Source organism: Coregonus lavaretus (genome assembly GCF_964263955.1).
Source record: "Coregonus lavaretus genome assembly, chromosome: 11".
Classification (NCBI taxonomy): domain Eukaryota; kingdom Metazoa; phylum Chordata; class Actinopteri; order Salmoniformes; family Salmonidae; genus Coregonus; species Coregonus lavaretus.
In genome coordinates this window covers 32,115,272-32,137,968 of record NC_139998.1, presented here as the reverse complement: position 1 = coordinate 32,137,968, position 22,697 = coordinate 32,115,272, and positions in this window count along the sequence as shown.

Here is a 22,697-nt window from a genome sequence, read left to right as displayed (position 1 = left end):
AGTATCAAGGTAAGGTGACTTTTTTGGTTAGAAGCATTCGATTTTGCAATGCAATCATTATTTTGGATTTGTGTGCCCATGAGAACAGTTTTCACCCTGTAACATAAGGAGACCTGAAATATTAGGTAGTTACACTGCATTTCTGAGATCTCTATACAAAAAACTGTCTGACAGCTAGATCCAGGATTCTTACAGGGTTCAAGTTCAATGTCTAATTTAACTGATTAATGCTTAATATATGATATAACGACAACTTACACTGCCATAAATGCAAAGACAGAAAAGTAATGTTTTATGTCACACGATTTTGGACAAATCCATAGACACCAACCATGATAAAGGGTTAAACATTTTAAATCAACTTGTGAATTGATAGAGATTGAATATAGATAGCTATGATCCCCCTTATATCTTAATGTAATGACATGAGAAAAATGTGCATATTATCAATGACTTATCAACAGCTGTAACAATTTGTCCAGTGTAGGAAATCCTCACTGGTACCCCAGTTTATAGAAAGACCCACATACAAAGGCAGTGCTCATCCCAGTTTTGTGTTCTGGATTAAGAGAGCAGGTATGCTGAAGCCACAAAGAGTGCCACATTCAAATTACTGCTTCCGTTTTTTCAAGACACTCTCACATTTACAGGCAAAGCTTTAGTACTGTATAAGTGTCTGGAGCTATAAAAGTGTGATCTTAAATTGCCTATTGAGCTACACCCCCCTGGGCATTGAAATGACATGGAAATAACTGTGATTCAATTTATTCCATTCCAGCCATCAAAATGAGCCTGTCCTCCTATAGCTCCTCCCACCAGCCTCCACTGATATATGCCTGGTAGACCTGAGAAAACAAACAATTCATCAAATCAGATTCAACCTATAGAGTTTAACCACAGTGTGGAACCACTGCTGAGGGAGAGAGAACATGACTGTTGTTTTTGCAGAAAAAATGACTGTCATTTTAATTAATGTGGTTCAATGTGTATAGGCCAAATAAACTTTTCTCTCAAAAGTCTTTGCTTTACTTTCAGTTTTGTTGATGAAAGAAGGGTGAATACCCATGAGTGAGGAGGGTGTCAGCCACTCTGGATGTAGAAGCAGGGTCTGCCTGTGCGCATCTCTGGGTCCTTAACTCCCTCTCTTTTTGATCCCTCCTTCTTTACCCCTCTCCCTCCAAACTGTCTGTATCCATCTAACTTTTTCCTCACTCTCCCTGCCTATTTTTATTTGAGCTGTTTGCCTCTGTGGTTTCAATTCGATGCCTTTAAATAATACATTTTATTCTCTCCATTGTGCAGAAACTACACTGGTTAAAAATTGCCTCACTGAAACTGGGGGTTTTACTTCTTTGTCAGCCTGCTATATTGTGTCAAAGGATTTGCAGGTGCAAAAAGGAGAACTTTGTAAATTTTTAGAGACGGGGCAGGGGAGGTGTGTGTGTTTATAAATAAACAATCTAATTTCAATAGAGAGAGATGATCCCAAAACAGAGGTAAGCATGTCTGTGCAGGTTAAGGATGGAAATGTTTACCGCTTGATGCGAGAATGGAAGACTTAACAGAACTTTCAACACTTAATATTTTCTCATTAGGTGTGCATTGGGAAAAGTTAATTTGTTAGTCATGGGTTAAATATGTGACAAGCAACTGCATGAACTGAGATGACGGCATGTATTGTAGCACAGAGAGGGCAAACAATATTGCTAAGAGCACAGAGGCCTCATTCCTCAACAGCTCACTCAGTATCTTTTTATGTGTTAATACAAGAAAAACAGTCAGCCTTTGTTCAATATTGATAGATGCAACAAGAGGCAAGTATGGGCAGATACCCTGAGAGTGTCTCTAGCTGTAGAAGTCTTGGCTTTGTGATCTGACAGGAATTCAGTTTCTTATCTAAAACTGCTGTTTTAGCCTCTGTGTGGGCTATACTGATTAGGGTTTAATCCCAGTGACCAGTTTTATTTGATTCTTTACTTAACAAGTCAGTTAAGAACAAATTATTATTTACAATGACGGCCTACCACAGCCAAACCCGGATGACGCTGGGCTAATTGTGCGCTGCCCTATGGGACTCCCAATCACAGCCGGATAGTGACATCTCAAGCACTGAGACGCAGTGCCTTAGACCCCTGCGCCACTCGGGAGCCTGGTATCCCGGGACTTCCCAACCAAGCTCTTTCCCGTTTCCCGAGAAAAATATTGACGGGTCACGTGGACCAATAATAGAAACATTTTACGCAGCACTAATGCAAAAAAACACAAAATATACACGTACGAATAGCTGCATGAACCAGACATATCAACTTTGTCTTCATTCATAGCCTACATTAGACCAGTCATCAGAACGCGACAGGGCCAGCGTTATGTGCGGGCCTTAGGGGGCCTGGCCCGCCCTACCGTACCTCCTTGCCCAAATAAAATATTTAAATATTGATCATTTATTTGACCAAGACTCGTGCCGACAGAAAGATGCATCAATCTCAGAAAAAGCATCAGAGCAAGCAAAACAGCGCCCCTCTGTCTCAGTATGTGTAGCCCGTGTATCTGATACTGTCTGGTCAAAAAGTGCATGGCATGTCATACTATTTTTGGCCAGACAGCATCAAATACATGGCTACATATAGTAAAACAGAGGGGCGTTGTTTCGCTCGCTCGGATGCTTTCTCTGGTGAGATAGTTTCGTTGAAGGAAAGTTGGCGGGTGCACAGTACATTGTTCGGATGCTGGAATTATTTTGGACGAACATACAAAGGTAACATACTTTTTGGAATAGGTGGCGCGTCCAATAGGCTTAAAGTAAATTGAAATGCATTTGCCCAAATATACTCATGTCTATACAGAAATAAAAATAATAATTCAAAATACTTCACCAGAGACCAAGACTTAGCCACAGACTCTCCAGTCACCCTAGTCATAGACTGTTCTCTCTGCTACCGCACGGCAAGCGGTACCGGAGTGCCAAGTCTAGGTCCAAAAGACTTCTCAACAGCTTCTACCCCCAAGCCATAAGACTCCTGAACAGCTAATCATGGCTACCCGGACTATTTGCACTGCCCCCCCACCCCATCCTTTTTACGCTGCTCTGTTAAGTATTTATGCATAGTCACTTTAACTCTACCCACATGTACATATTACCTCAACTACCTCAACTAGCCGGTGCCCCCGCACATTGACTATGCAACGGTACCCCCCTGTATATATAGCCTCCCTACTGTCACTTTATTCTATTGTATATATAGCCTCCCTACTGTCACTTTATTTTTTACTTCTGCTCTTTTTTTCTCAACACTTTTTTGTTGTTGTTTTATTCTTACTTTTTTGTTTAAAATAAATGCACTGTTGGTTAAGGGCTGTAAGTAAGCATTTCACTGTAATGTCTGCACCTGTTGTATTCGGCGCATGTGACCAATAAAATTTGATTTGATTTGATTTGATTTGATCAATAGCATCTTTTAAATTCAAATCACAAGTGCATAGGCCTATGCCTATTTGGGAAACACGCAATTTGGGCAGAGTGCGTGGCAATTGGCCTAGCTGATTATAGAGTTGCGGCTGCCAGTAAAAGGTGTGAAGATAATATGTCTTGAGTATAATTTAAAATGTTGAGACAATAAGAAGGGGAGGGGTGTGTGGCAGAGATATAGACAAATCTCTCTCCACAAGGCATGCACTCAGCTCTCCAGAATGCGCTCAGCTGTCTCCCGCCAATTCTTGCGCATTCATTGTTTCATTGTGTGAATTGTTTATTTTTATCAATTCCCCATTACATATGTCACCAGTAGTGAATGTACCATTCATCCCTGTAATTTGGTTACATACATTCTGTTAATGCATGTATTAATTACAGTCATTTACTGTTCTCATTCTTGGAGTGGAAACGTTGTTTGCAGAGTTCACAACCTGCTACACTTGTGAGAAACAAGTTTTGGTTTAATTCATAACCATCATTTATGAGTTTTGTAAATGTTTTCATTGTCTTTTGATTGCTCCATGTGAGCAATGAGCATGTGTCTGGTTTCTCTGTCCTGTTAATGTTGAGGGAGCGTTCACATGCCTGAGCACGCATAGAAGTACCTGGCCTGCTGCACGCAAATGTGGGAAAGTGCCCATTTGGGGATGTCTGATTTCTGATTATCTTAACTCACCACTTCCACCATTAATAAGCTGAGCTTCTCAGTAATTGGACTGTTCCTTTTTACGGTACTACATCCTGTTTATGTTTAGCCTCAGCCCAAACATGGTTAGTTTATTGTTGTTTCGGTTATTTCTAATTGTACTATATCACTGTAGACCCCCCAGCCTAGCTAAACATGCCTTAGTTAGCTCCTTTGTTCCTCCCCCCATACACTCAGAGACCGACTCAATTGATGCCTCTAGAGATACTATCTCTTTCATTGTTACCCAACGCTTAGGTTTACCTCCACTTTACTCATATCCTTCCATATCCTTGTCTGTACATAATGCCCTGAATCTTTTCTATAACACCCGGAAATCTGCCCCCTTTATTCTATGTACCCAACGCACTAGAAGACCAGTTCTTAAAGCCTTTAGCCGTATCCTTATTCTAGTCCTCCTCTGTTCCTCTGGTGATGTAGAGGCTAACCAAGGCCCTGTAGCCCCCAGTATCACTCCTACTCCCCAGGAGCTATCATTTGATGACTTCTGTAATCGCAAAAGTCTTGGTTTCTTGCACATAAATATCAGAAGTCTACTTCCTAAGTTTGAGTTATTCACTGCGTTAGCACACTCTGCCAACCCTGATGTTCTAGCAGTGTCTGAATCCTGGCTCAGGAAGGCCACCAAAAATTCTGAAATTTCCATCCCCAACTATAACATTTTCCGTCTAGATAGAACTGCCAAAGGGGGTGGAGTTGCAATCTACTGTAGAGATAGCCTGCAGAGCTCTATCATACTATCCAGGTCTGTGCCCAAACAGTTTGAGCTTCTACTTCTAAAAATCCACCTTTCCAGAAATAAGTCTCTCACTGTTGCCGCTTGCTACAGACCCCCCTCAGCCCCCAGCTGTGCCCTGGACACCATATGTGAATTGATTGCCCCCCATTTATCCTCTGAGTTTGTACTGCTTGGTGACCTCAATTGGGATATGCTTAATACCCCAGCCATCCTACAATCCAAGCTAGATGCCCTCAACCTCACGCAAATTATCAACGAACCTACCAGGTACAACCCTAAATCCTTAAACATGGGTACCCTAATAGATATCATCCTGACTAACATACCCTCTAAATACACCTCAGCTGTCTTCAACCAGGATCTCAGCGATCACTGCCTTATTGCCTGCGTCCGTAACGGGTCCGCGGTCAAACGACCACCCCTCATCACTGTCAAACGCTCCCTAAAACACTTTAGCGAGGAGGCCTTCCTAATTGACCTGGCCCAGGTATCCTGGATGGATATAGATCTCATTCCGTCAGTAGAGGATGCCTGGTTGTTCCTTAAAGGTAATTTCCTCTCAATCTTAAATAAACATGCCCCATTCAAAAAATACAGAACTAAGAACCGATATAGCCCCTGGTTCTCCTCAGACTTGACTGCCCTTGACCAGCACAAAAACATCCTGTGGCGTACAGCATTAGCATCAAATAGCCCCCGCGATATGCAACTTTTCAGGGAAGTTAGGAACCAATATACACAAGCAGTCAGGAAAACAAAGGCTAACTTTTTCAAACAGAAATTTGCATCCTGTAGCACTAACTCCAAAAAGTTTTGGGACACTGTAAAGTCCATGGAGAATAAGAGCACTTCCTCCCAGCTGCCCACTGCACTGAGGCTAGGAAACACTATCACCACCGATAAATCTACAATAATCGAGAATTTCAACAAGCATTTTGCTACAGCTGGCCATGCTTTCCATCTGGCTACCACTAACCCGGCCACCAACTCTGCACCCTCTGCTGCAACTTGCCCATGCCCCCCCCGCTTCTCCTTCACACAAATTCAGACAGCTGATGTTTTGAAAGCGCTGCAAAATCTGGACCCCTACAAATCAGCTGGGCTAGACAATCTGGACCCTTTCTTTCTAAAACTAGCCGCCGAAATTGTCGCAACCCCTATTACTAGTCTGTTCAACCTCTCTTTCATAACGTCTGAGATCCCCAGAGATTGGAAAGCTGCCGCGGTCATCCCCCTCTTCAAAGGGGGTGACACTCTAGATCCAAACTGATACAGACCTATATCCATCCTGCCCTGCCTTTCGAAAGTATTCGAAAGCCAAGTTAACAAACAGATCATCGACCATTTCGAATACCACCGTACCTTCTCCGCTATGCAATCCGGTTTCCGAGCTGGTCACGGGTGCACTTCAGCCACGCTCAAGGTCCTAAACGATATTATAACCACGATTGATAATAGACAGTACTGTGCAGCCGTCTTCATCGACCTGGCCAAGGCTTTCGACTCTGTCAACCACCGCATTCTTATTGGCAGACTAAATAGCCTTGGTTTCTCAAATGACTGCCTCGCCTGGTTCACCAACTACTTCTCAGATAGAGTTCAGTGTGTCAAATCGGAGGGCCTGTTGTCTGGACCTATGGCAGTCTCTATGGGGGTGCCACAGGGTTCAATTCTTGGGCCGACACTTTTCTCCGTGTATATCAATGATGTCGCTCTTGCTGCTGGTGACTCTCAGATCCACCTCTACGCAGACGACACCATTTTGTATACATCTGGCCCTTCATTGGACACTGTGTTAACAAACCTCCAAACGAGCTTCAATGCCATACAACAATCCTTCAGTAGCCTTCAACTGCTCTTAAACACTAGTAAAACTAAATGCATGCTTTTCAATCGAACGCTGCTAGCACCCGCCCACCCGACTAGAATCACCACTCTCGACGGGTCTGACCTAGAGTATGTGGACAACTACAAATATCTAGGTGTCTGGTTAGACTGTAAACTCAACTTCCAGACTCACATAAAGAATCTCCAATCCAAAGTTAAATCTAGAATCGGCTTCCTATTTCGCAACAAAGCCTCCTTCACTCATGCTGCCAAACATGCCCTCGTAAAACTGACTATCCTACCGATCCTTGACTTCGGCGATGTCATTTACAAAATAGCCTCCAACACTCTACTCAGCAAATTGGATGTAGTCTATCACAGTGCCATCCGTTTTGTCTCCAAAGCCCCATACACTACCCACCACTGTGACCTGTACGCTCTTGTTGGCTGGTCCTCACTACATGTTCGTCGTCAAACCCACTGGCTCCAGGCCATCTATAAATCACTGCTAGGCAAATCCCCGCCTTATCTTAGCTCATTGGTCACCATAGCAGCACCCACCCGTAGTCTGCGCTCCAGCAGGTATATCTCACTGGTCATTCCCAAAGCCAACACCTCCTTTGGCCGCCAATTCCTTCCAGTTCTCTGCTGCCAATGACTGGAACGAATTGCAAAAATCTCTGAAGCTGGAGGCTCTTATCTCCCTCAATAACTTTAAGCATCAGTTGTCAGAGCACCTTACCGATCACTGCACCTGTACACAGCCCATCTGAAATTAGCCCACCCAACTACCTCATCCCTATATTGTTATTTATTTTGCTCTTTTGCACCCCAGTATCTCTATTTGCACATCATCTCTTGCACATCTAGCATTCCAGTGTTAATACTATTGTAATTATTCTGCACTATAGCCTATTTATTGCCTTACCTCCATAACTTGCTACATTTGCACACACTGTATATATATTTTCTGTTGTATTTCTGACTTTATGTTTTTTTTTACCCCATATGTAACTCTGTGTTGTTTTTATTGCACTACTTTGCTTTATCTTGGCCAGGTCGCAGTTGTAAATGAGAACCTGTTCTCAACTGGCTTACCTGGTTAAATAAAGGTGAAATAAAATAAAAAAATAAAAATTGTGTCTTCACCTCACACAGGAAGTAAACTATGTCCGTTTTTTTTACATCCATTGCTAATTATAATAGTTCCTCAATCCTCACAATATTTGAAAAAATATTTCTTACACTCTCCCCCTCGATAATCACCAAGCCTCGGTGTGAAAGAGCAAAATATAATAATCTGGAAACGTCATAGAATACTTTTTCCTTGCGCAAAAAAACAGCTGTCTGTCCGGAGTTCACTGGTGCTGGAAATTCTGAGGGCCTGGAATAGGCTAGTTGATACAATGTTGCTAGTTCGCTAGTGACAGTTGATCGGTAGAAATGGTAGGATAAATTGTAAGCTTCCCCAAACTTTAAACTCACGCGCCACCTATGAAGTGAATTGTTTGACAATCAGATGAAAACACCATGACTGGTTGTGTTCATTCCACATTAAAAGGTAATACATTTTTAGAGTTAAATTACATCTTTACTATAAACCCATTTAAAAATGTTTTGCAAGTGCACATATGAGGTCCTGTGAAAAAAACCTGCCCCCCCCTATGGAAATCAAATGCCTGTCCAAGTGATTCGTTCTGGCGCCGGGCAGCCTGTGTAACAGTTTTGCTTCCGTCCCTCTCCTCGCCCTAACCTGGGCTCGAACCAGGGACCCTCTGCACACATCGACAACAGTCACCCTCGAAGCACCGTTACCCGTCGCTCCACAAAAGCCGCGGCCCTTGCAGAGCAAGGGAAACAACTACTTCAAGGTCTCAGAGCGAGTGACGTCACCGATTGAAATGCTCCTAGCGCGCATCGCTAACTAGCTAGCCATTTCACACCGGTTACACCTGCAACCCTAGCAGCCTACCATATTTAGCCTACAACTCAATGTAAAGTTCCAAATATAAAACATCACTTAGGCTACTTGCATGACTTCTATAAATTGCATTGCCTATCATGTGTAGGCTACACGCGTTCTCTCACAGTCAGAAATGTCAAAACTCTCTTTGTGGCACTGGCAGAGGCTCAACATATAAACTGCAGCTACTCACTGTTAACTAAATGGCTGATAGGCTACTAAATGGTCATCACTAGTCATAAACCCCGCATATTTCTACAATTTATCTTCCATAAATTAGATTTTAAACCTAACCCTAACCTTAACACCAAAGCTTAACCACGCTACTAACCTTATGCCTAACCCTAAACTTAAATGAAGATCAAAAAGCAACAAACTAAAAAAATAACATTAATATTTAGGATATAGGCATAGACAATTTTGAAATTGTGGCTTTGGTATCTAGTAGAAACCTACATTGTGTCCACAAACGCGCTCGAGAAAATAGAAATTCGCAACATTGTTCCATGATGTTACAATAACAAAAGCGAGTGCACAGGCTTGACTCAGATTACCTGGGGATTTGATAAATCTCTGCTCTATCCATGGTGTTGACTCTCTGCTACTAGGCCTATTTGCTTGTCTGTATGCTTAGCGAAAAATCTGAGATGTTCCCTGTGACAAAGTAAGCACAATAAACAGATTATCATACAGTAAAAACAGCGAAAACCTTCCGAAATTCGCCTAATAGCCAGGTGCAAGGGGAGAGAAAAGGGCCAACAAGCTAGTTGATATCTTTCAGTCAAAGGTAAGCTAAAATGAACTAAACTGAACCAAAATATAAACGCAACATGCAACAATTTCAAAGATTTTACTGAGTTACAGTTCATATAAGAAAATTGAATTGAAATAAATAAATTAGGCCCTAATCTATGGATTTCACATGACTGGGAATACAGATATGCATCTGTTGGTCACAGATACCTTAAAAAAAGGTAGGGGTGTGGATCAGAAAACCAGTCAGTATCACCATTTGCCTCATGCAGCGATACACATCTCCTTCACATAAATTGATCAGGATGTTGATTGTGGCCTGTGGAATGTTGTCCTACTCCACTTCAATGGCTGTGCGAAGTTGCTTGATATTGGCGGGAACTGGAACACGCTGTCATACACGTTGATCCAGAGCATCCCAAACATGCTCAATGGGTGGTGACATGTCTGTTGAGTATGCAAGCCATTGAAGAACTGGGATAGTAACTGGTCAAATCCAATTTAGTTTGTTGTCCGTAGCTTATGACTGCCCATACCATAACCCTACCACCATCATGGGGCACTCTGTTCGCAACATTGACATCAGCAAATGGCTCGCCCACACGACGCCATACACGCTTTCTGTCATCTGCCCAGTACAGTTGAAATCGGGAAGAGCACACCACTCCAGTGTGCCAGTGGCCATCGAAGGTGAGCATTTACCCACTGAAGTCGGTTACAACGCCGAACTGCAGTCAGGTCAAGACCCTGGTAAGGATGACCAGCACGCAGATGAGCTTCACTGAGACGGTTTCTGACAGTTTGTGCAGAAATTCTTCGGTTGTGCAAAGCCACAGTTTCATCAGCTGTCCGGGTGGCTGGTCTCAAACGATCCTGCAGGTGAAGAAGCCAGATGTGGAGGTCCAGGGCTGGCGTCGTTATATGTGGTCTGTGGTTGTGAGGCTAGTTTGTTGGACGTACTGCCAAATTCTCTAAAATGACATTGGAGGCACCTTATAGCGGCCATTCCTGCAGTCAGCATGCCAATTGCACACTCCCTCAAAACTTGAGAGATCTGTGGCATTGTGTTGTGTGACAAAACTGCACTTTTTTTTTTGTCCCCAACACAAGGTGCACCTGTATAATGATCATGCTGTTTAATTAGCTTCATGATATGCCACACCTGTCAGGTGGATGTATTATCTTGCCAAAGGGGAAATTATCACTAACAGGGATGTAAACAAATTTGTGCACAACGTTTCAGAGAAATACACTTTTTGTGCGTAGGGAACATTGATTTCAGCTCATGAAACATGGGACCAACACTACATGTTGCGTTTATATTTTTGTTCAGTATAACTTTAGGCTGTAGACTAATAACCTCATAATATTTTAGGCCTACATTTAAACTAGGCTACATCAACAATTTCTGTGGTGACTTTGACATAACTTTGAGTTGATTAAATTATGTCAAATAGGCTACAACAAGAAACCATGAGATTCCTGTCCATAAATCTTAATTTACAGTGGTATAATCAAGTCAGATTATTTTCCGCTGGTATTATACACTGAGTGTACAACACATTAGGAACACCTGCTCTTTCCATGATATAGACTGACCAGGTGAATACAGGTGAACACTATGATCCCTTATTGATGTCACGTGTTAAATCCACTTCAATCAGTGTAGATGAAGGGGAGGAGACAGGTTAATTATGTATGTTTAAGCCTTGAGACAATTGAGACATGGATTGTGTATGTGTGCCATTCAGAAGGTGAATGGGCAAGACAAAAGATTTAAGTGCCTTTGAACGGGGTATGGTAGTAGGTGCCAGGCTCACCGGTTTGTGTCAAGAACTGCAACGATAGCGTTTTTTCACGCTCAACAGTTTCCCGTGTGCATCAAGAATGGTCCACCAACCAAAGGACATCCAGCCAACTACACAAGTGTGGGAAGCATTGGAGTCAACATGAGCCAGCATCCCTGTGTAACACTTTCGACACCTTGTAGAGTCCATGCCCCGACGAATTGAGGCTGTTCTGAGGGCAAAAAGGGGGGGGGGGTGCAACTCAATGTTAGGAAAGTGTTCTTAAGGTTTTGTACACTCAGTGTATGCTTTTAAATAGCATTTCCGGTTTGAACGGGAATATTGCGATATTAACGGGATAATTGCAATTTTCTTGGGAAGGACAATTGGTAGATTTTCAGGGAAATATTAAACCCTGATATTGACTAAAAGCTCGGGATTTATTTTCAGAGCTCCACACTGAGTGATATTGGCAGAAGTGCCAATGTATCACGAGTATAACTGTACACGCACATACACACACTCAGGTGTATGCACACTCAAATATACACACGCACATGCGCACACACACAGACAGACAAACACACACACATTCACAAGCACACACACATATGCACACAAAATCAATACAGCTGAATTACTCTCAAACAGTTTGGATTCCAACATTACCCCATCTCTCTCTCTCTCTCTCTCTCTCTCTCTCTCTCTCTCTCTCTCTCTCTCTCTCTCTCTCTCTCTCTCTCTCTCTCTCTCTCTCTTTCTCTCTCTGGATGTGTGTCCATGCAGATCTGCTGAGAATTGTTTGAGCATTCTTTCTCCTGTCAGAGGTGTGTGGGAGGGGGACAGCCAGGCGTTCTGCCAAATGGGGTACAGGTGGGTCTTGAGAAAAGAGATGTAGAGTTTAGATCTAGGCGCTGGACTGCTGAAATAATAGAATTCATGACAAAGATCCAGCTGAGATCGCTGGTGCAGATCAACTTACTGTGGAAAATGGGCTGATAGCCGCAGGAAAGCAAATGAACATGTGTCAGCCATCTGGAGAACTCACCCAAAACAAGGTGCATCCTCTGAGCTCAGACAAAGGAGTCATTTTACTTTTTGAAAAGCTTTGCTCTGTTTCTGTATTCTCGACTGCACATGAATTTCCAAGCTGTTGTTTTCATTTGAGTTGTCAGTACTGTACAATCTGACTGGAACACAGATTAGTTACGCAATAGTAATCCTCTTGTTGTGCTTTGCCTTACAATGCAGCAGTGTTACACAGGCTAAATTAGTTACATCCCACTGGGCACACACTGGTTGAATCAATGTTGTGTCAACGTAATTTGTCAACATATTGTGACATAGAATCAACATGGAAAATACATTTGATTTGAAAAAAGTAATCAACCAGTACTGTTTTCATCTAACTTCAACCAACGTTGTAAACTAATTAGGGTACAACTTCAACTTTAATACATTGACTTAACCTGACTAACAGGTTGTTACATCAATCTTATTTCAAAGTAATCATCAGAACTACACTATATATACAAAAGTATGTGGACACCCCTTCAAATTAGTGGATTTGGCTATTTCACCCCAACCGTTGCTGACAGGGGCATAAAATTGAGCACACAGCCATGCAATCTCCATAGAAAAACATTGGCAGTGACTTTCAACGTGGCACCGTCATAGGATGCCACCTTTCCAACAAGTCAGTTCGTCAAATTTCTGCCCTGCTAGAGCTGCCCCGGTCAACTGTAAGTACTGTTATTGTGAAGTGGAAATGACTAGGAGCAACAGCGCGTAGCGCGTAGCGCGTAGCGCGTAGCGCGTAAAAATCGTCTGTCCTCGGTTGCAACACTCACTACCGAGTTCCAAACTGCGTCTGGAAGCAACGTCAGCACAAGAGCTGTTTGTCTTAAGCTTAATGAAAGTGGTTTCCATGGCCGTGCAGCCACACACAAGCCTAAGATCACCATGCCCAATGCCCAGCGTCGGCTGGAGTGGTGTAAAGCTTGCCGTCATTGGAATCTGGAGCAGTGGAAACGCGTTCTCTGGAGTGATAAATCACACTTCACCGTATGGCAGTCCGACGGACGAATCTGTGTTTGGCGGATCCCAGGAGAACGCTACCTGACCCAATGCATAGTGCCAACAGTTTGGTGGAGGAGGAATAATGGTCTGGGGTTGTTTTTCATGGTTCGGGCTAGGCCCCTTAGTTACAGTGAAGGGAAATCTTAATGCTACAGCATACAATGACATTCTGACGATTCTGTGCTTTCAACTTTATGGCAACAGTTTGGGGAAGGCCCTTTCCTGTTTCAGCATGACAATGCCCCCGTGCACAAAGCGAGGTGCATACAGAAATGGTTTGTCGAGATCGGTGTGGTAGAACTTGACTGGCCTGCATAGAACCCTGACCTCAACCCTATCAAACACCTTTGGGATGAATTGGAACGCTGACTGCAAGCCAGGCTTTTGTGACTGAATGGAAGCAAGTCCCTGCAGCAATATTCCAACATCTAGTGGAAAGCCTTCCCAGAAGAGTGGAGGCTGTTATGGCAGCAAAGGGGGGTCGAACTCCATATTAATGCCCATGATTTTGGAATGACATGTTCGACGAGCAGGTGTCCACATACTTTTGGTCATGTAGTGTATGTATATGTTGTAATAAATAGAAATTCCACGTAGAAACAATAAATCTTTTTCATCTTCCACTACCGGTCAAAAGTATTAGAACACCAACTCATTCAAGGGTTTTTCTTTATTTTCACTATTTTCTACATTGTAGAATAATAGTGAAGACATCAAAACTATGAAATAACACACATGGAATCATGTAGTAACCAAAAAAGTGTTAAACAAATCAAAATATATTTTATATTTGAGATTCTTCAAATAGCCACCCTTTGCCTTGATGACAGCTTTGCACACTCTTGGCATTCTCTCAACCAGCTTCATGAGGTAGTCACCTGGAATGCATTTCAATTAACAGGTGGGCCTTCTTAAAAGTACATTTGTGGAATTTCTTTCCTTCTTAATGAGTTTTGTTGTGTTGTGACAAGGTATACGGGGTATACAGAAGATAGCCCTATTTGGTAAAAGACCAAGTCCATGTTATGGCAAGAACAGCTCAAATAAGCAAAGAGAAACGGCAGTCCATCATTACTTTAAGAGATGAAGGTCAGTCAATACGGAACATTTCATGAACTCTTTAAGTTTCTTTAAGTGCAGTCGCAAAAATCATCAAGCGCTATGATGAAACTGGCTCTCATGAGGACCGCCACAGGAATGGAAGACCAAGAGTTACTTCTGCTGCAGAGGATAAGTTCATTAGAGTTACCAGCCTCAGAAATTGCAGCCCTAATAAATGCTTCACAGAGTTCAAGTAACAGACACATCTCAACAGCAACTGTTCAGAGGAGACTGTGTGAATCAGGCCTTCACGGTCAAATTGCTGCAAAGAAACCACTACTAAAGGACATCAATAATAAGAAGAGACTTGCTTGGGCCAAGAAACACGAGCAATGGACATTAGACCGATGGAAATTTGTCCTTTGGTCTGGAGTCCAAATTGGAGATTTTTGGTTCCAACCTCTGTGTCTTTGTGAGACGCGGTGTGGGTGAACGGATGATCTCCACATGTGTATTTCCCACCGTAAAGCATGGAGGAGGAGGTGTTATGGTGTGGGGGTGCTTTGCTGGTGACACTGTCTGTGATTTATTTAGAATTCAAGGCACACTTAACCAGCATGGCTACCACAGCCTTCTGCAGCGATACGCCATCACATTTGGTTTATGCTTAGTGGAACTATCATTTGTTTTTCAACAGGACAATGAACCAACACACCTCCAGGCTGTGTAAGGGCTATTTTACCAAGAAGGAGAGTGATGGAGTGCTGCATTAGATGACCTGGCCTCCACAATCCCCCGACCTTAACCAAATTGAGATGGTTTGGGATGAGTCGGACTGCAGGTGAAGGAACAGAAGCCAACAAGTGCTCAGCATATGTGGAAACTCCTTCAAGACTGTTGGAAAAGCATTACATATGATATTTGACCTTGTTTCAATATTGATAGTAAAATGGTACATTTGAATCAACATCATGCCATCAACCTGTATAAAGAGGTACATTGAAATAAACTGCGCAGTACAGTCCAACGATTCCTGCCTGAACAGTGACTCTTATTGGTATATGAGGGGTAATGCAATTCAAGAAGAACAAATCTACCATCTAAATGCCTACCTTTATGTACCCTGCTTAGCTTTAGAAAACTATCTGTGTTCGATTGAGCTAAGCTATGATGTCAACACATTTAGACATTGATCAGCTTCCATACTCATTTGTGTAGACTACCTAAATAACGTTGAATAGTTAAAAGTAACTCTTACTTTTCTTACACAAGCTGTATGTGAAAGTAAATTATAATGTCAATGTTTATAATGCTGATTGAAATAAGATGGAAACACTACTGATTGTTCACTAGTTTACTCCAATTAGGGAAGGGGTGGTGGGGTTGGAAAGTAATAAAGGGAAATATATATTTTTAAAGGATATGTATATATATATATGTATGTGTATACAGTGAGGGAAAAAAGTATTTGATCCACTGCTGATTTTGGACGTTTGCCCACTGACAAAGACATGATCAGTCTATAATTTTAATGGTAGGTTTATTTGAACAGTGAGAGACAGAATAACAACAAAAAAATCCAGAAAAACGCATGTCAAAAATGTTATAAATTGATTTGCATTTTAATGAGGGAAATAAGTATTTGACCCCTCTGCAAAACATGACTTAGTACTTGGTGGAAAAACCCTTGTTGGCAATCACAGAGGTCAGACGTTTCTTGTAGTTGGCCACCAGGTTTGCACACATCTCAGGAGGGATTCTGTCCCACTCCTCTTTGCAGATCTTCTCCAAGTCATTAAGGTTTCGAGGCTGACGTTTGGCAAGTCGAACCTTCAGCTCCCTCCACAGATTTTCTATGGGATTAAGGTCTGGAGACTGGCTAGGCCACTCCAGGACCTTAATGTGCTTCTTCTTGAGCCACTCCTTTGTTGCCTAGGCTGTGTGTTTTGGGTCATTGTCATGCTGGAATACCCATCCACAACCCATTTTCAATGCCCTGGCTGAGGGAAGGAGGTTCTCACCCAAGATTTGACGGTACATGGCCCCGTCCATCGTCCCTTTGATGCGGTGAAGTTGTCCTGTCCCCTTAGCAGAAAAACACCCCCAATGAAAAATGTTTCCACCTCCATGTTTGACGGTGGGGATGGTGTTCTTGGGGTCATAGGCAACATTCCTCCTCCTCCAAACACGGTGAGTTGAGTTGATGCCAAAGAGCTCGATTTTGGTCTCATCTGACCACAACACTTTCACCCAGTTCTCCTCTGAATCATTCAGATGTTCATTGGCAAACTTCAGACGGCCCTGTATATGTGCTTTCTTGAGCAGGGGGACCTTGCGGGCGCTGCAGGATTTCAGTCCTTCACGGCGTAGTGTGTTACCAATAGTTTTCTTGGTGACTATGGTCCCATCTGCCTTGAGATCATTGACAAGATCCTCCCGTGTAGTTCTGGGCTGATTCTTCACCGTTCTCATAATCATTGCAACTCCACGAGGTGAGATCTTGCATGGAGCCCCAGGCTGAGGGAGATTGACAGTTCTTTTGTGTTTCTTCCATTTGCGAAAAATCGCACCAACTGTTGTCACCTTCTCACCAAGCTGCTTGGCGATGGTCTTGTAGCCCATTGTCAGGTCGTGTTGTAGGTGTGGTGTAGGAATCAAACGCAGGAAGCAGACTGAATTCCAAAAAGCTGTATTCCTGCCTAAACACAGGCAACAGGACAAAATAAGCCTGACAGCAAAATACGCACGAAGGCGAAAAGACAATGCGCACAAACAGGTGCGTCAGGATGAAATAAGTGCACACACAAGTGCAACGAACGCTCCAGCAAACAGTGGAGAAAATAACGCTCAACCGAGCAATACACAGACTGACGGTAACAATCACACACAACACAAGACAAACACAACGAGAAACTTATAGGACACTAATTACTACAAAACAGAAACAGGTGTAGAAACAAACAGACAAAAGCAAACGAACATGAAACATCAATCGGTGGCAGCTAGAATTCCGGAGACGACGAACGCCGAAGCCTGCCCGAACAAGGGAGAGAGGCAGCCTCGGCCGAAACCGTGACAGTACCCCCCCCTTGACGCGCGGCTCCAGACGCGCGCCGACTCCGGCCTTGGGGACGACCCGGAGGCCGCGGCGCAGGGCGCGTCGGATACCCCCGATGGAATTCCGTCAGGAGCGACGGGTCCAAGATGTCTCTCCTCGGCACCCAGCACCGCTCCTCCGGACCGTACCCCTCCCACTCCACTAGATACTGAAGACCCCCTCTCCGACGTCTAGAATCCAAGATGGATCTCACGGTGTACGCCGGTACCCCCTCGATGTCCAACGGGGGCGGGGGGGTCTCCAAGATCTCATGTTCTTGGAGTGGGCCTGCTACCACCGGCCTGAGAAGGGACACATGGAACGAGGGGTTAATACACTTATACTCAACTGGTAACTGTAATCTATAACATACCTCGTTCAACCTTCTCAGGACTTTAAATGGCCCTACAAACCGCCGACCCAGCTTCCGACAGGGCAGGCGGAGGGGCAGGTTTCTGGCAGAGAGCCAGACTCGATCTCCAGGTGCGTACACTGGCCCCTCACTGCGGTGTAGGTCGGCGCTCGTCTTCTGTCGACGTATGGCACGCTGCAGATGGACGTGTGCAGCGTCCCACGTCTCCTCCGAGCGCCGCACCCACTCATCCACAGCGGGGGCCTCGATCTGGCTCTCATGCCATGGTGCCAGAACCGGCTGGTACCCCAAAACACACTGAAAAGGGGTTAGTTGGGTGGAGGAGTGGCGGAGAGAGTTCTGTGCCATCTCGGCCCAGGGCACATATCTCGCCCACTCCTCCGGCCGATCCCGGCAGTACGTTCTGAGAAACCTACCCACATCCTGGTTAACGCGTTCCACCTGCCCATTACTCTCCGGGTGGTAACCCGAGGTGAGGCTCACCGAGACCCCCAACCGCTCCATAAAAGCTCTCCAGACTCTGGAGGTGAATTGGGGACCTCGGTCAGCCACAATGTCCTCGGGCACCCCGTAGTGCCAGAACACATGGGTGAATATAGCTTCGGCGGTCTGCAGGGCAGTAGGAAGACCCGGCATGGGGAGCAAACGACAGGCCTTAGAGAACCGGTCCACAACGACCAGGATGGTAGTATTCCCTTGAGAGAGGGGAAGGTCAGTTATAAAATCCACCGAGAGGTGGGACCATGGTCGTTGTGGAACGGGCAGGGGCAGTAACTTACCCCTAGGCAGATGTCTAGGCGCCTTACACTGGGCGCACACCGAGCAGGAGGAAACATAAACCCTCACATCCCTGGCCAACGTGGGCCACCAATATTTGGCACTAAGACAGTGCACTGTCCGGCCGATACCCGGGTGTCCAGAGGAGGGTGACGTGTGAGCCCAATAGATCAATCGATCCCGACACTCGAGCGGAACATACTTCCGACCCTCCGGGCATTGTGGTGGACTAGGGTCGGTGCGTAATGCCCGCTCGAGCTCAGAATCGAGCTCCCACACCACCGGTGCCACTAGACACGACTCCGGCAGTATGGGAGTGGGCTCCACGAACCTCTCCTCCCCGTCATACAGCCGAGACAGCGCATCTGCCTTCCCGTTTTGTGACCCAGGGATGTAGGTGATCTTAAAAGAGAAACGGGTCAAAAACAAACTCCATCTAGCCTGCCGAGGGTTCAGCCTCCTCGCTGCCCGGATGTACTCCAGGTTACGGTGGTCCGTCAAAATGAGGAAAGGGTGTTGAGCCCCCTCAAGCCAGTGCCTCCACACCTTAAGGGCCTGTACCACAGCTAACAGCTCCCTGTCCCCTATGTCATAATTTCGCTCCGCCGGGCTGAGCTTCTTGGAATAGAAGGCACAGGGGCGGAGTTTAGGTGGCGCGCCTGACCGTTGTGAAAGCACGGCGCCAATACCGGCCTCAGACGCGTCCACCTCTACCTGAAATGGTAAAGAGGGATCCGGATGCGCCAGCACCGGAGCCGAGGTAAACAGGTCCTTCAGCCTCCCAAACGCCCTGTCCGCCTCGACTGACCACTGCAGACGCACCGGACCCCCCTTCAAGAGAGACGTGATGGGAGCTGCCACTTGCCCAAAACCCCGGATAAACCTCCGGTAGTAATTCGCAAACCCCAAAAACTGCTGCCCCTCTTTCACAGTGGTTGGTGTTTGCCAATTACGCACGGCCGACGCTCGGTCTACCTCCATCTTCACCCCGGACGCTGACAACTGATACCCCAAAAAGGAGATAGACTCCTGGAAAAACAGACACTTCTCTGCCTTCACATACAGGTCGTGCTCCACCAGCCTCCGCAACACTCTGCGCACCAGGGCCACATGCTCGACACGGGTAGGTGAGTACACGAGAATGTCATCTATGTACACAACGACTCCCTGTCCCTGCATGTCCCTGAAGATCTCATCCACAAAGGATTGGAAGACCGACGGAGCATTCATCAACCCGTATGGCATGACTAGATACTCGTAATGGCCCGAGGTGGTACTAAAGGCTGTTTTCCATTCATCATCCTTCTTGATGCGCACCAAGTTGTACGCGCTCCTGAGATCTAATTTCGTGAAGAAACGCGCCCCATGCAACGACTCAGTCATGGTCGCAATCAGCGGGAGTGGATAACTATACTTCACCGTAATCTGATTGAGACCACGGTAATCGATGCACGGACGCAAACCACCATCCTTCTTCTTCACGAAAAAGAAACTAGAGGACGCGGGGGAAGTGGACGGCCGTATGTATCCTTGTCTCAGCGATTCGTCTATGTAAATCTCCATAGCTTTCTTCTCCTCCTGAGACAGAGGATACACATGACTCCGTGGGAGCGCAGCTCCTGCCTGAAGGTTTATCGCACAATCCCCCTGCCTATGGGGTGGCAACCGCGTCGCCCTCACCTTACTAAACGCGATAGCCAAATCCCCATACTCAGGTGGAATGTGCAATGCGGGCACCTGGTTTGGACTCTCCACCGAGGTAGCCCCTACGGAAACGCCCAAACATCTACCCACACACTGAGCAGACCACTCCATCAGAGCCCTCTCCTGCCACGAAATCACTGGGTTATGGGTACTCAACCAGGGCATGCCCAGCACCACCGGATACGCAGGAGAGTCAATCAGGAACAGCTGAATCATCTCCTGATGATCCCCCTGCGCACACATCCTAAGTGGCGCCGTGACCTCCCTGATCAAGCCCGTACCCAACGGACGACTATCTAGGGCGTGAACGGGAAAAGGAACATCAACAGGAATGAGGGGAATCCCTAACGCTAAACAAAACTTTTTATCAATAAAATTCCCAGCTGCGCCTGAATCTACCAGCGCCTTATGCTGGGCATGAGGTGCTACCTGTGGAAAACATACAGGCATACAGAAATGGGCAACAGAGAGCTCTGGGTGAGTGGGGCGCCTACTCACCTGGAAGGAATCCCCAGTGCGGGACCTGTCGTCATCTCCCCTAGGAGGCCATCCCCAGCACCTAGCCGCGGTGTGTCCTCCCCGACCACAGTTGGTGCAGTGGATGGACCCCCTAGTCTGCCGACTCCTCCTATCTCTAGCGCCAGCGCCCCCGAGCTCCATAGGACACGGCTCGGATGCGCTGGAGGATGGAATGGACGGACCCCCCTCAGGACGTCCGCGGGTAGCCAATAGGTTATCTAACCTGATTGACATGTCGACCAGCTGGTCGAAAGTGAGACTGGTGTCCCGACAGGCCAGCTCCCGACGGACGTCCTCTCTGAGGCTACATCGGTATAGATCGATGAGGGCCCGCTCATTCCACCCTGCATCTGCCGCTAGAGTACGGAATTCGAGTGCGAATTCCTGGGCACTCCTCCTCCCCTGCCTGAGGAAGACCAGACGCTCCCCCGCCGCTTTCCCCTCCGGGGGATGGTCGAACACCGCCCTAAAGCGGCGGGAGAACTCGGTGTATGTAATAGTCGTGGCGTCGATCTTCCTCCACTCCGCGTTGGCCCACTCCAACGCTTTACCGGCCAGGCAGGAGATCAGGGCGGACACGCTCTCATGCCCTGAAGGTGCCGGATGTACTGTGGCCAGGTACAGCTCTACCTGGAGCAGGAATCCCTGACACCCAGCTGCGGTCCCGTCGTAGGACCTCGGGAGAGATAGTCGGACTCCGCGAGGTTCCGGCGCTGGACTGGGTGGGCTGGCCGATGGTGCTGGCAGGGCGGCTGGCGGTGGAGGCGGACCCCAGCCTCGGAGGGTGGTCATCACCTCCTGCAGGGCGGCCCCCATCTGCAGGAGCTGCTCTTGCTGTTCCCGAACCTGGGTTTCCAGTCTTGAATGTGCTGCTTCGGCTCCTGCTGATTCCATACTGTATGGTGTGTGATTCTGTCAGGTCGTGTTGTAGGTGTGGTGTAGGAATCAAACGCAGGAAGCAGACTGAATTCCAAAAAGCTGTATTCCTGCCTAAACACAGGCAACAGGACAAAATAAGCCTGACAGCAAAATACGCACGAAGGCGAAAAGACAATGCGCACAAACAGGTGCGTCAGGATGAAATAAGTGCACACACAAGTGCAACGAACGCTCCAGCAAACAGTGGAGAAAATAACGCTCAACCGAGCAATACACAGACTGACGGTAACAATCACACACAACACAAGACAAACACAACGAGAAACTTATAGGACACTAATTACTACAAAACAGAAACAGGTGTAGAAACAAACAGACAAAAGCAAACGAACATGAAACATCAATCGGTGGCAGCTAGAATTCCGGAGACGACGAACGCCGAAGCCTGCCCGAACAAGGGAGAGAGGCAGCCTCGGCCGAAACCGTGACACCCATTCCAGCCTTGTGTAGGTCTACAATCTTGTCCCTGACATCCTTGGAGAGCTCTTTGGTCTTGTCCATGGTGGAGAGTTTGGAATCTGATTGATTGATTGCTTCTGTGGACAGTTGTCTTTTATACAGGTAACAAGCTGAGATTAGGAGCACTCCCTTTAAGAGTGTGCGCCTAATCTCAGCTCGTTACCTGTATAAAAGACACCTGGGAGCCAGAAATCTTTCTGATTGAGAGGGGGTCAAATACTTATTTCCCTCATTAAAATGCAAATCAATTTATAACATTTTTGACATGCTTTTTTTCTGGATTTTTTTGTTGTTATTCTGTCTCTCACTGTTCAAATAAACCTACCATTAAAATTATATGCTGATCATTTCTTTGTCAGTGGGCAAACGTACAAAATCAGCAGGGGATCAAATACTTTTTTCCCTCACTGTATGTATGTGTATGTATGTATATGTATGTATATACATAGCCAAACACTTGTT